At 46.3% G+C, this 14,564-nt stretch overlaps 1 pseudogene; it reads right to left on the bottom strand.

The window, feature by feature from the left end:
• The window catches only part of LOC118594564, a 74,517-nt pseudogene extending 60,218 nt beyond the window's left edge, over positions 1 to 14,299 (bottom strand).
• Between the last annotated feature and the right edge of the window lie 265 nt (positions 14,300 to 14,564).

Raw genomic sequence — 14,564 nt, 5'->3', positions numbered from 1 at the left:
GTATCCATCAGTTAGCGATCCTTCATCCATCTGGTGTCTTCCCTTGGGTAAAGGCTAATTACATGCCTTTCAAAAGCTCAAAGACTGAAGAAATTGACCAAAGAGTGAATTACAAGAGTCTATACCTTGTGGAAAGTATTGGTAAGGAAATTTGTTTGTCATAAAACATGCCAAATGGGCCCCCTTTTCAAATATTATTATTCAAATACAATGGATCGGCTGAAGAAGGTGTTGGCAAACTAGGTATGAATTTTTTTTTTGTCAAGGACCCCTTCATTTCCATCCATTCTCATTATTCTCCTTTTAATACTTCAGCCATCCTTTCCTAGTCTCCTGCCCCTCTTATAATGCTAATACTTAGAAATGTTTTCAGCCATCCCAGTGGGAGGCTGAGACAGGAGAATGGCCATGAATTTGATGCTAGCCTGTGCCAAATGGTGATTCCAAGCCAGCTTAGGCTACAGTGTGAGACTGTCTCACAAAAAGGAGAGAGAACATTTTGGGGGGACAGGGTTCCCTTGAACATGAACCTCTTTTGTTTTGTAGTGTCAGCTGCTACTGGGTCAGACTGTGGCCTTTGTTCATAGGCTCCATTTTCTGGGTGTTGCCCAATAGCTAAAGGCCCTGAGGATGTCTCCCACGTGCAATGAGAGTTGCTCCCATAGGCTAAAACACTTGCCAGTGGCACCAAGTGTTAAGTGGTGTATGTTTAACCAAGATCAGAGTAGGTTAGAAGAAGTTAAACAAAACAAATCTTATTCTTCAATCAGAAAAATGAAGCTGGGGGTTAAATATAAACAGGGAGACACAGAACTTAGGCTGGCAATAAAACGTAGTTTTAAACTGCAGAACCCTAACAACAACAGCAACAAAAATCATATTAACACTCCCCTTAGGGTGGGCAAGAGAGCTCACGTAGTAAAGGCATTTGCTGCCTAGACTAACAACCTGAGTTCAATCCTGGGACCCACAGGGCAGAAGAAAATCAACTCCCACAAGCTGTCCTCTGACCTCTACATGTGCGCAGATCATGGCACGGGTCCGTCACACCCACCCCACCCCACCCCTGCCACTTCCACCTATTTTGAAACTGAGAAAGTCCTCCCACAGGAAGACGGTGTTTCTCGTAAGATAATCCCACAGGAAAATCCTCCAGTCATTGCACATGCTCAGTCAATCTAAACCACTTCTTTTTCAAATATCAGTCATGAGTACAGGGAAATTGGGGTATGTCCCAAATTTTATGCGTTTTATTTCTCCCAAGCTCGTGGAAAAGGCATTCATACTGCAGTGTTATTCATCCATGCTGGCACCCATAGTGCAAAGGAATTTTTACCTGGTGCTTTACTGACTCCATACCAAAAACCTTCTCAACTTCAACAGCACTCACATGCAGTGGAAGCAATCTTGTTCACTCTACCACACTGTTCTGTTTTCTCCCAGGCTGAGAAACACAACCACAGAAACACAGTGAACAGATAATTAAGAGGGATCCTGGCCTCACTGATACCAGCAGCATCAGCTTTATATTAAGCAAGATCCTACCCACACAGTTCACATGTCCTGTTTTTCCTGGTTGGAAAAAAATGAAAGAACTGGAAATGGGCAGACAGACATACCCCTCCTGACTCGATACGGCCCCGCTGCGCTGTAACAAATGGAAGTTTCACACGCAAGAATAAAAGTTAAAGCTCACAGTTTTATACAACTCACTCCAACCTGAAAGCTAAGAAAAGTCCCACAAACAGCAGCCCAGCAGCCTTCAGCGAGCAGCCAACCAGTCCACGAGCCCAGCTACCAAGCAAGCAGAGTTTCCTCTCTGAATGCCCCGTTGTTAGTGAGCTAAGTGCCACGGGAGAATATTTCTGTTCCAGTTGTGTTTCCAAGGGGGGTGAAGTGCTTTCCCTGAAGCTGCTGAACAGTGTGGAGATCTGTCTCCTTTCTAGTGGCTGCCTGCCCTCAGGTGGGAAGGGCACAGCTGCTGTACCACCTTCACAATACCTGAGACACACACAGGTATGCTTACACACAGGGGTGCACACACATGCTCAGTCACATACACTCCCGTGTCTCCTGTACATGTACTCCCCCACACCCTCACATTCACACACTCTGTATACACATGCTCAGTCACACACAAGCACATGTACTCATACATACACATTCACACCCTCACACATTCATATGTGCTCGTGTACTGACTTTCATACCCCTAATCCTATACACACACTCACACATATTCCCTCATGCACTCACTCACTCTTTCACACATGCCAAGGCTCACACAAGTATTCCCCCACAAATTCACATACTCTCCCACAACCTCAGGCTCAGACACATATCCACATACACATTCCCAGACTCTCACTCACATACGTTCACACACCCGCACATGCTCCCACACACAATCACATATTCTCCCACAAGCTCAGGCTCATACCCATACCCCCACATACTTTCACACTCAAACACATGTGCTCACATGCAACCACGTCCTTAGTTACATGTACTCACACCATCACACATATACATTATCTCATACTCACACATGCTCACACTCACATGTCCTTCTACACACACACACACACACACACACACACACACACACACACTTTTTGGCCAGGCCATAGTCCTTGCTGTCACTGTGGTTTAACAGGTTCATCAAAAAGCTTATTTTTAAAATGGAGTCATTTTTTAATAATATCTTTTATGAGTTTTATAGTAAATACTCAGCAGAGTACTGGACTGAATTTCCATTATTTCATATCATGAAAAAGAGTTTTAGAGAAACGAGTACTTTCTACTTTAATGACAATTCTGTCTGACAAAGGTGTCTCTAGCATTCGTCACCCATAATAGTTGACTCCTCAATTTTCTAAGCAGTATACATTTAAATAACCTCAAACTCTATGACACACCAAACCAAAACAGTGCTTCAGAATCCATGGTGGGATTAAAGTGTTCCTTGTTTCTTTCAGTTCATCCCCACCAGAGTGAAAAAGTTCTGAGCCTCTCCCCATTGACGCTTTCATCCACTGTAAACTTTTGGGCATCTGGGAAACACAGTATTTGCTCTTTTATCCATAAAAGCATACACACATTCCAGGACTAGGGAACACATCAACAGTTGCTTACATCTCTGGGATGAGGCCTAAGAGGTAGAATGTGCGGTGACATCATGTAAACCCCAGCGATGAGGTTTAACTAGGTAGCTGATTCAGTGGGGTCTGCTGAGAGCAAGGAAGGATGCCTCACTGAACAGAGGCCCACCTCTCCTGGTAATCACCCTGACGCCCTCCTCCTAACACCCCCATACCTAAGTCACCCCACACCTGCTCTCAGCCAGATTCCCACCTGGGCCCATTCCCCAGGGGCCAGCTGACCCTAGAGGCAGATGACTAAGAAGCCTGATGCCCCTTTTCCTCCACTTTCTCCACAGACCCTCCCCTCTATCCCCAGTTCCCTCCCTCTGCCTGCCTTCCTAAAATCCACTGGCCTTTTATACCCCAATTCATCACTCTGGAGTATAGCAAAGGTCCAAAACACAGCACTACCTCACAGGCAGTGACCCACCTGCCTCGGGTGCTTCAGCCAGAGTTAGAAGGCTGCTCTGGCCTGTGAAGGTGGTACAAGTGTCCAGGACATCCCAGGAGGCAATACCTGCAAATCCTCCTCCTGCCTGCCACACATGTGTCAAACCCAGACTGCCTACAAACCTTCTTCACGGTCAAGGAGGTTATGCCACTCCAACCTGATTCTTTTACAGTAGGAAATACCAGGGCCTTCTGGACTCAGGCATGCATGTGGACAGCCCAGGAGAGCTGATATCAGGCACATTTCTAAACTGCTCTAGACACAGGAACTCCTCCCCATAATGGACAGAAAGGACTGTGTTTCTCCACTCTCAGGTACTCATGGCCTGACCCACCACAGGATTCAGTAGTGATTTGACTGTCGTTCCATGCCTCAAGACATTTAGATCATCTTCTAAGCTCATCTCTGGATGTAAATAATTTATATTAAGCAACATCCCCAGAAATACTACTACAAAGATAAAGCCAATCAAACTGAGTAAGACCTTGTATTATATATTGGAGAAAGATGGCAGATCTTTGTTGTAGAATATTAGTTAAAGATGTGTTGCATTCTTTTATACTGTGGAATATTTGTTTAATGGGGCAAAGATGTGTTGCATACTTTTATGTTGTATTTATTTAACTCTGCAAAGCTGTGTTACTTTGCCTGTCTAAAACATCTGATTGGCCTAATAAAGAGCTGAACAGCCAATAGCCAGGCAGGAGAAGGATAGGTGGGGCTGGCAGGCAGAAGGAATAAATAGGAGGAGATGGGAGAAGAAAGGAAGAGCAAGAAAGGGAGAGGACTCCAGGGGCCAGCCACACAGCCACACAGCCACACAGCCACACAGCAAGCCACAGAGTAAGAAGTAAAGAAAGGTATATAGAAAAGGTTAAAGCCCTGAGGCAAAAGGTAGATGGGCTAATTTAAGTTAGAAAAGCTGGCTAGAAATAAGCCAAGCTAAGACTGGACATTCATGAGAAAGAGTTAAGTCTCTGTGTGGTTATTTGGGAGCTGGGTGGCGGACCCCCCAAAGAGCAAAGAGTAAAAAACAGCCAACTAACAGATCTCTTTGGAAATACCAACACCACACACACAAGGAAACACTGGGGTGGATTTTAGATGCTGGGTCACAAACCCTTCCTGTGAGTAGAGCCCAGAGCTATGGATGAGTGAATGCTATCAGACAACTGTCCATGAGGTCATCGACCTGTGGACACTCCTCCTATCTCATTATCTGATGGGTTAGGTTTAGAGGTCTTCTGCCATTTGAGACAGCAAGGATATCTCTCTGTTAGTCACACAAATAAGCCAGTTTAGTCTGAAAAGAATCTTCAAACTGGTTTCTCAAAACTTTCTCATTGAAAGTCTGGTTGCACCAGGCACATCGGAACACACCCTCTTACTCCAGCTACTTAGAATGCAGAGGTGAGGGGATCACATGAGCCCAAGAGTTCCAGCCAGACTTGACAGCACAGTGAGACCCTTCATCAACACCATATCATCATCATCATCATCATCATCATCATCATCATCATCATCATCTAATAACGTTTTAAAACATTGACTGAGACAGAAAGAGAGATGGTAGTGTCCACAGCTGCAAGTAAGCATTGGGTTTCCTTCTGTGAGTGCATGGGGTGCCAATGAATTGTTCTCTTTTTCACCGCTCACTTGATGTTTTGTGAGTTTCAGCTAAATAAAGAAGAAAAGAAAAACACCACAAAGAAAACCAGTAACAACAACAAAAACTGCTTCCACTTCCATGTATATAAACTATCTCCCACTGACCTTGAGTCAGAAACTACCTCCAGCCTCTCCATCGATGTCGGGCCAATTCAAATTTTAAAAGAGTGACCTTTAAGTTTCCCAGGATGCTTTCTGAGCCTCACCACACCTAATTTTCCTAATGCATTTTTTTTTATGTTTTTAATGTGTATAGATGGGTATTTTACCTTCCTGTGTTTATGTGTAACACATGCATGCCTGGTGCCTGTGGAAGCTGAAAGAGGCCCTCAGATCTCCTGGCACTGGGGTTACAGATGGTTGTTAGACACCATGTGGTTGCTGGGAAATGAACCTTGTTCCTCTGGAGGAGCAGCCAGTGCTCTAACCACTAAGCCATCTCTCCAGCCCCCTACTAATGCATAATTTCATGTTCTGCCATTTTTAATGGCATTAAAGTTGTAGTTGTCATATTTTGTATGTGTAAAGTAACTCCTAAAAATGTGGTCATTTCTTGTAAACACTCATAATTTAATAACTATATCAGAACATAAGAAATATTTGTATCAGGATAAAGTATACTTTCAATATATTTCAAATGGTACATTGATAAAGGCACAAACCAGAACTTTCTAGGAGTAAATAGGCAGAATGTATTTTATAAAATCGTGTGTGTTTTCTACCCACACACAACGGCACAATGGGCAAAGAAGACATTACAGACAGACGCCGCCACTCGGGTTCCACAAAGCAGCTCATACGTCTCTTTCCTCCAGTTATAGCCTCTCTATAAACAGACACAAAACGCTTGGCTAATTCCCTGATTTTGATCAACACTGTGGCAAAGACACTGTTACAACAGTAAATCCCACAACCTTGTGATATCCAGGCAGATGCTGACAACCAGAAAGCCAGAGACGTGTCCACGCGTCTAAGGAGAGGCAACGTCTTCCCTTCCAGGCAGAAAACAGAAGGTCGATATGAGTGCTGCCATTTTGTCTCACTCTGAGTGAAAGGCTGTCCGGAGACATTAGAGAAAAACAAGAGTGCATCTGAAGGCTTCCCCAGGCCCACCCCTCAGCCCCACAGCATGGAGATGTCCCACAATGCAGTGCTGTTTTCCAGCCTGCCTGTGTAATGTCTGAAAACCCAGATGTGCCTGACAGCTGTGGATGGCCATTTCCATGTTTGCACAAACCCAAAGCACACAAAGATCTATGTGGACTTCAGAGCAGGGTGTGCTCATGTGGGAGAGAATTGAAGGACGGTAATGCTACCCAGGTGTCCCCAACTTCAAGGCATGGTTCCTCTGGAAGATGGTTTGGTCATCCAGGAGACCCAGCTGAGGACGTGCTCATTAGGGTACATCTAGCCACTCAGCCCTGTGCTGAGAGCATTTGCCCCCCTGACAGATCTCCCATCTTGTGAGTCCTTCTGCAGTGACCACTGTGGGAACTCGGGACAAGGCCAGATGTGCACCAGAGCTCACTGAAGCCCTGCCACACTCCAGTGCCCCATACAAATCACTTTTATGTCATCACTTTTCCTCCTCTCTCATTTAGAAGCGAGAAACTGAAGCCTGGGGGTGTGCCATGCACAAGGTCCTGGGTTCCAACCCTGTACAAAAAAGCAAAAACCGCAATGAAGTTTCTAATACTAAGGCAAGCGTCCCAAACCTAGCTGAAGGCACCAATAAAGATTCATACGACCAACCTGTCTGTCCATGTAATATGACTCAATGGTTCAGTTTCCTCTTCCTTAAAGGCACTTGGCAACATCCTGTGAGAGTCAAAGTGGCAAATATAATCCCTCAAAACAGCAGCCAGGAGCATGAATAGCAAGACCTGAGTAAAGGGGAAAGGCGACTCATCCAAAAATGATGATTCCCACAAGTGGCAGCTTCCAGTTTCACTGACTGTGACAGCATCAGGTGCTCATGGCGTGAGGCAAGGACACAGAGACTGGCCGAGCTGGGACAGATAGCAGATGGACAGATGGCAGCCCTAGGTACATGTTTCTATTAGACCTTACTTTAAGGATGACTTCATGACAGTTTTTGAAGTGTGGAAGATTCTCTTTTAAAATCATTTCCAACTACATTCATGATCTCCAACAATAAAAAGAAGAGGGAAGAAGATCAGAAGAACCCCAGAAGCAAGGTAGGTGCCATCTCAGAATGCTTCCTCAAAGAAAAATGTCCAACCGTCCATGCTGGGCTCGGTGTCGCATGCTAAATCCCAGCATTTGGGAGGCAGGGGCATGAAGATCTGGGTTTCTAGGGTCTATAGTGAGATACTTTCTCAAAAGAAGAAAGCAACCAGGGGATGGAGAACTGGCTTAGCAGGTAAGTGCATGCACTGCTCTTCCAGAGGACCTAGGTTTGGTTCCGATCTCCCATATGGCTGCTCACAACTATAACTCCAGTTCCAGGATATTAACACCATCTGACTTCTGTGGGCACTAGACACACACACACACACACACACACACACACACACACACACTAATAATAATAATAATAATAATAATTCTTAAAAAGAAGATGCAGCAAGAACAAAGGCAACATTGGCTCAAAATTGGGTCAAGGGTGAAAACAGACTGTTGCAGGTGAGTCTGATGTTTATAGGAGAAGAGGTGAGTGGATGCCCAAGATGGACTTGGATTGTCCAGCAAGGCCAGGGCAGCAAGGGTGAGAAATTAGATCATTTGAGCAAACCCTCCTGAAAGAGAAAATGTACCCGGCCTCAGATAACCAAAGAAATAGCAGACACGCTGTCAGAGAAGACCAGGTTAGGCTCATCTTGATGATCGCTTCCAAAGAAGGTAATGACATCATTGCATAAGAAGAAAATGGGAAGAGTGTGTGCAGGAATGCGGCACATGGCCTGATCAAGAATGTGTTTACAGACATAGATTGACAGACTAAGATGGACAATATTATTCTTCTCCTTCTCCACCAGTGCAGGGCTTGGCCACGTCACTGGTATCTCAGAATCTACCCGAAGGCATTTGTCAAACAAGTGAGTAAGCAAAGCAGCTAGAGGACACATGGGAAAGTCCAGCATGCTTGCTCTTTAGTGATAACATGGACTTAAACAAAATCTGAGCATCAGGAACATCAGACCCAGACACATACACAGAAGCAAGCGTTTCCAGCAATGAGGAATTCAACCAGGGCCTGTGTGTATATGACATGAACACCTATGTGCATGTACACTCACATATCCGTTACTTGAATTATCAGACACCCATCCAGTCCTGCACACAGTTAGGTCCAAGGAAGTCTTTCTGAAAGCTCCTCCTGGTTCTGAAGTCTCCTACAGAAAGCTGAGCATGTGGACCTGTGCTGGCACAGAACCACAGAGTGGACCCAGCTGGGGGAATCGGGAAGGTGCTGGCAATGGGGCAGGGGTGGGAGGTGGGGAGTGGGGGGAGGTGGGGGCAGGGGGGAGGTGGGGGTGGGAGCGGGCAGAGATGCTGCCTATCCTCTGACTGTGTGGAAATGGAAGGTCACTTTTTCTCAAGTTTTCCAGAAAACAGAAATGGTTTCCACAGAAGTTAAGTTTAGCAAACACCGAACACATTCAGAGATGACTGCTCCCTGGAGCGGGGGCGAGGAGGAGGTGTCTCCCCATGCCAGGGAGGAGCTCTCAGCAGGCAGCAAAGACTGTTGCCTGAACTTCAGCCTAGAATGTGCAGTCAGAGAGGTGTCCCTGTCATCTGGGGGATATACAGCTCTCGGATCTGCGCTTCCCTGGAGTCCTCAGGACTGCTTGAAGGAGCTCTGGTTGAGGGGACCTGGACACCACCCTCCTGCTACTGCCCTGGCCCTCTACCCTTCATGACTCTCCCAGCTATCCTGAGCTTCAGCGGCTGCCCCCTCCTCCTGCTGTCCTGCCTTTCACACTAGCTGTTTCCCAGACTCCCTTGTCTACCACCCTTCTCTGATGTGGCTTCTCTATTTTGTCCTCCATCATGTCACTCTGACAGGTAAACAAATGGCTGCTCCTTGGCCACAGTGGCAGGAATACTCTCAAGACCCCTTCCTTCCTCATATCCATGGAGGCTGCCTTCCCTCAAGACAAGGCCACATGCTAATAATAATGCAGGGTCACTGAGCTGAGGGACAGAGTTGTCCTTTCTTGGTAAGACATCTAGAAGAAAACAAAACCACAATCTTTCAGTGGCTCACTAAAGGGCACTGGAAACTTCCTTGCTCCTGAAGATGCACTGTAAGCTCTGTCAGCAGTGTGGGGAGTCCAGCTGTCTGGAGTTTACAGTGCTGGTGGGTGTTCTAGAGTACTGCTCAAATGGCCACTTAAATTGTCCTTTCTAGTGGCTGACATTCATAGACAGCAGTGTGTTAACTACACTTCTCCCTTTTCCTATGGAGGGGCCTGGGAGGGATGCTAGGGACTCACACACACTAAGGGAGTGTTCTACCACTGAGCTGCCTCCCCAGCTTTACGTTTTATTTTAAACAGAAAAGTCTTGATGCATCAGGCATTGATAATTCAGAGCACAGAATGCATTTAGCCAAGTTTTTCTCTGTAGTGGCCAGCATCCTGAAGGAAGGGTGCTGGTAAGGATCTTGCTAACAATTTAGTTCTGAAAACAGACCCTCCCCCGCCCCACCCCACCCCCATACACACCTAAACTTGGTTCCTCTACTTGGAGAGAAATTCCTTGCTCAACTTTAATAATCAGGCCCAACTCATTTTGCCCAGGTCCCGATGTTGATTCTATCTTGATATCATGTCCTGTTCCTGGAGATCCAGCAGATTCTAACAGGACAGTTTTAACCTGTCCTGGCCTTGCCTGGCGCACCACAGAGCTGTTTCCTTCAGAACCCAGCATCAGGTAAACCTTGAATGAGAGCAGGAGCCCCACCCGGAACTGGCTGTCTTGTGGAGAGGTAGTCCTGGCCTTGTGGTAAGCACCTTCCTCTCCCTTCTGGAGAATTGCATCTCTGAACTTAGGCAGAGCTTGAAGTCTAAACAAATGTGACACTGAGAAGTCCAAGAACCATACAAAGAGTTACTTCTCAGTAACTGTCAGCTTTCTAAAACTTCTTAGAAGCGGTCGTGATGAGTGGTGTTCGGTTTCCTGTCTGAATCCTAATATAGCCCCTGCCGACAGGGAAAAGAAAGAGCCCTGGGGTCTCCAAAGGACCTTAGATCAGCCTTGCGCAATAGTCAGGCTCTGGACTCTGTGTCACTCCAAGCTGGGTTCCAGCAGCAAGGGGCCAATTGGAGAGTTCTACAGAGACCTGGAGAGGTAGGAGAGGTGGTTCTTGGCTCAAAAAATGTGGAGGGGTGCGATACTGACAACTTGTCTGGGCACTGAAACCACCTACTGGCGCTGCCCACCTGGAAGTGTCAGAAATTATGGTCTTTACTACTCCCAGGGACCCGCGCCAACTCGGCAGAGTGGGAGAGACTTCGTGCTCCCAGCCTAGTGCGGTACCTACCGCCCGTACTAATTAGAGAACTGCAGGGGGTGGTCCCCTCGCCTTGGCTCTAGCGGCTTCAACCTTCTTAAGTCCATTTCATCTCTCTCCACCCCCACCAGTTTGGCACGTGACATCTGTAGGTTGCAGAAATGCGGGTGGGAAGGGACCTAAGTCAGTGGTGTGTTGAATGGAGGTGCCTTTTGAGGGGCACATGGGGTCCATAAAGACAGCCACTAGTGGAGGCCAGAAGTGAAGCCTATAAGGTTGGACTCTGAAGCCCAGAAAGCTCCAGAAGGCAGGAATTGGTACATTCCCTTCGCCTTCCCCCAAATCCACCACCAAACACGCCCCTAGATGTGCCCGGAACTCGGCCTCGATAGATCCTCGGTGGGGTCTCCTCCCGGGCCCACGCGCACTTACACGCATCCTCACGCGCGCTCCTGGGGGAAGCGACTACAAACCTCAGGTCCCCCAGCTCCCTTAGGCCAGGCTGGCGCGGGGGGCGGGGCGGGCGGAGAAGCGGAGAGGGCAGGAAATGCCCTTAATTGAGGGAAATGCACACGAATTGCAGGGGCAGCCTTTGATGTCGCCTCTGGGCTGACGGCCCCTCGGTGCGGGCCAGCCCACCCGGCGAGCCCCTTCTCCTCTCGGGCGCCAGGGCTTCAGGCTGGTCAGAGCACCCAGGAAGAGGACGCTTTCCCACTGATCAGGAGGAGGCTCTGGGCCAATCCTATCTCCAATGCAAGGCAGCTCATGAGGAGCCCTTGAGCCCCTGGGATCTTCCCAGACAGGGCTCTCAGGGACAGCTCCCAGGCTAGGCCTAGCATGCCAGACCAGGATGGCCGCGAAAGCACTCCCCGAGAGAGACAGGCCTGCCTTGACCTAAGACGTGTAAGAGTATAAATACAGTGTTCGTCCAAATGACATCCCCCCCACTTTTTTTTTTCTTTTCATCATCAGCAAATAAAGATTAGCCAGGGAGATTACAGAAAGCGTTTTCAGGCTGCAGCTGATCTTTATTCCAAAGGCTTTGTGATGATATTGATGATGATGATGGTCAAGAGGACAGTTTGATTTTTGTGTTTGGAGCTAGTTATAAAGAATCAATATTATATCAAGGGGTAACTTTCGTGATAAAGGACTTTAACCACTCCGGCTATTCATCATAAGTCTGTAGCAAGCAGATAGGTCAAAAGAAATTATATTGCACTAAAGAGTGAGTCTTCTTATCTCTCCCATACCAGGGGAATAAGGGGCCAGCCGATCGATACAGTAGCTGCCGTATACTTCTTGCAATTATCAATAGCTGATTTCGCCTTTTGAGGCCTGCATCTATTAATGCAAGCTAATAATAATCACTTGCGCCTCCCCACAGGCAGGGAAGTCAAAGTTTTCAGTCCTGGAATTATTTATATAATCATATATGTTCAAGCATCCCTCCCCAGCCTCATGCAGCCCAGATTCAAAGTTTGGTGGTCAGAGGAGGAGGACTTCCACATCATTTGTAGCCCTAGGCATGCAGATGATGGCTGTGAGCTAGTGTGCGCGCGCGCGCAGTTGTGTGTGTGTGTGTGTGTGTGTGTGTGTGTGTGTGTGTGATAAAAAGCCACGGAATGCTCCACCGTGATGCCTATAGTGAAGCTGCGTAGTGTCCTGTGGTGAATGTGCAGCAAGTCTCCGCAGCACAGGAAACAGAGTGGATTTATAGACGAAGCACATGGCTCCCTCCTCTTAAAGTATCTGGGCGAATTTATCTCAATGACTTTGAATTGCAAAACACGATCAGAGGAGAGGCTGAGCTGAATCTGGTGTGGGCATGGCTATGCACCGATTTCCGTAGTTAAGTTCAAGTGGGAGAGCAGACGCTCAGATACAATATTTTAAAAAATAATACCCTACAAGTACAATTTTTGGCTACGTGTTTTCTAGCGCGCGCACGCACACACACACACACACACACACACACACACACACACACACACAAAAGCACCCTGTAATAGGAAAGCAACATCTCTATAATTGGCACTTGACATGCTGTTTGCGTTGGGCTGTGGTACACCAAGCACAGATTTCCTGTTGATGGAAACATTTATCATTGTGATTGCCCCAGAGTGGCAGGTGGTGTTATCAATTACCTCTTCTTACCAATAATAATATTAGTATGGTAATATCTTTGCTCAAGTGAGAACCAATTAACGGTCACTTGTCACAGCATTAAAGACACAAAATCATGTTGAATTTAACCCAAAGGAGTTTTGGATTTTTGTTTTTGTTTTTTAAGTTGGGGGTGGGAAAGGAACCAAAGGGAAGGAGAGAGGTGGCCAGGGAGTAGGAAAAACAAAGCAAAACAGGAGCTTTGTGAGCGAAAGGAATGAAAGAAGACAGAAAACAAACCCCCTAATATCTGAATACCTATTTTGTGTGAAGGAGCTGGGGAAATGAACACATTGTAAACAAAGTGTGAAGTGCACCTATGTAACAGTGTCTTCTGTGACTCTGGAGCCAGGTATCTTCAATAAACCGTGTCTGTGAAGTCAGAACCAACTATTCAACTCCCCTTGTCAAGTCAATCTTGCAGACAGGCTTTCTGTTTTATCTGAAGAAATGATACAAATTAATCCAAACACCTAATTATATGTTCCATTAATGTAAAATATACAGTATTAATTTGTAAATAATATCATTAAGCAGACAAAATAATAACGTGTCACCTCTTAAGATGAAAACAACATTGCAAGAGGAAAGACAATTAACAAATTAGATTTAATTATAGGGAGGAAAAGCAACTTTTGTTTTTGCAATAGAGCTTAGGTATTGCAATATTTTAATAGACAGGGGTCATGTGATAAGTGTTCATGTTCAGTGTGCCTAACTACAGTGGAGTGTGTATCTCTTCTGCGTTAACCACGGCACAGTCAGAGAGACTGCTCCCTGCCTCATCTGTGAAAATACTCAACACATTGTCACTTTGCAATATACTGTTTTGATTTAAGCTTCTGATGCAAACTCTTTCCTCGAATTTGCCACACTGAATAAGAACAATGAAAGGGTTTCTATATAAGTATTAGAAAGCAAGGGAGGGAAAGAATAGGTAAGGAGAAAGGAATATGCTTTTGTTTTGCAATTTTACATTTAAAAAAGAGAGAAAGGAAGGAAGGAAGGAAGGAAGGAAGGAAGGAAGGAAGGAAGGAAGGAAGGAAGGAAAGAAAGAAAGAAAGAAAGAAAGAAAGAAAGAAAGAAAGAAAGAAAGAAAGAAAGCAAACTCCTCTTCTTGGTCCCAATCTTTGAAAGGTGCACTTGGGGATGCACCTGAGTGTGGCCCTTCCACAGTGGAGGGAATCTGTATAGGTTTCTATTATGCTTACTGCATCCTGGTTCTCTCCTCTACATCTTTGACATCTTTTCAACGAAATTCCAGCGGAGTCAACCTCAAGTGAGCCAGGTAGCCTACAAGCTCACCCACACAGCTCAGCCAGACTTCACCATGACCCTGTCAGGGCAGATCACCTTGGGCTGATCCAATGTGGAGACCTCAGCACCCGGCATGCCGGCTGGCTGGAGAGAGAGATCAGCAATGGCCACTTCTGTCTGAGCCCCACCTGCTTCACTTAGCACTCAAGAATCACTCCACATCTCTGGAATCTGAGGGCTTACTCCTTTCACAAGAAGGGCCAGGGCTGGACTCGCCTTCACTGGAGAGACTCGGCAGATCCTCCCAGAACTATGTCTCATAGAAAATGCAAAGCAAGTCAATTAAAAACAGTTACACTGGGAAGAAAAACCTGGACAAGCATTCCGGCTTGCTACGCAG

Source organism: Onychomys torridus, chromosome 13 (genome assembly GCF_903995425.1).
Source record: "Onychomys torridus chromosome 13, mOncTor1.1, whole genome shotgun sequence".
NCBI classification, from domain to species: Eukaryota; Metazoa; Chordata; class Mammalia; order Rodentia; family Cricetidae; genus Onychomys; species Onychomys torridus.
The sequence above is the reverse complement of the archived record's forward strand: the minus strand, read 5'-3'. Positions and strand labels throughout refer to the sequence as shown.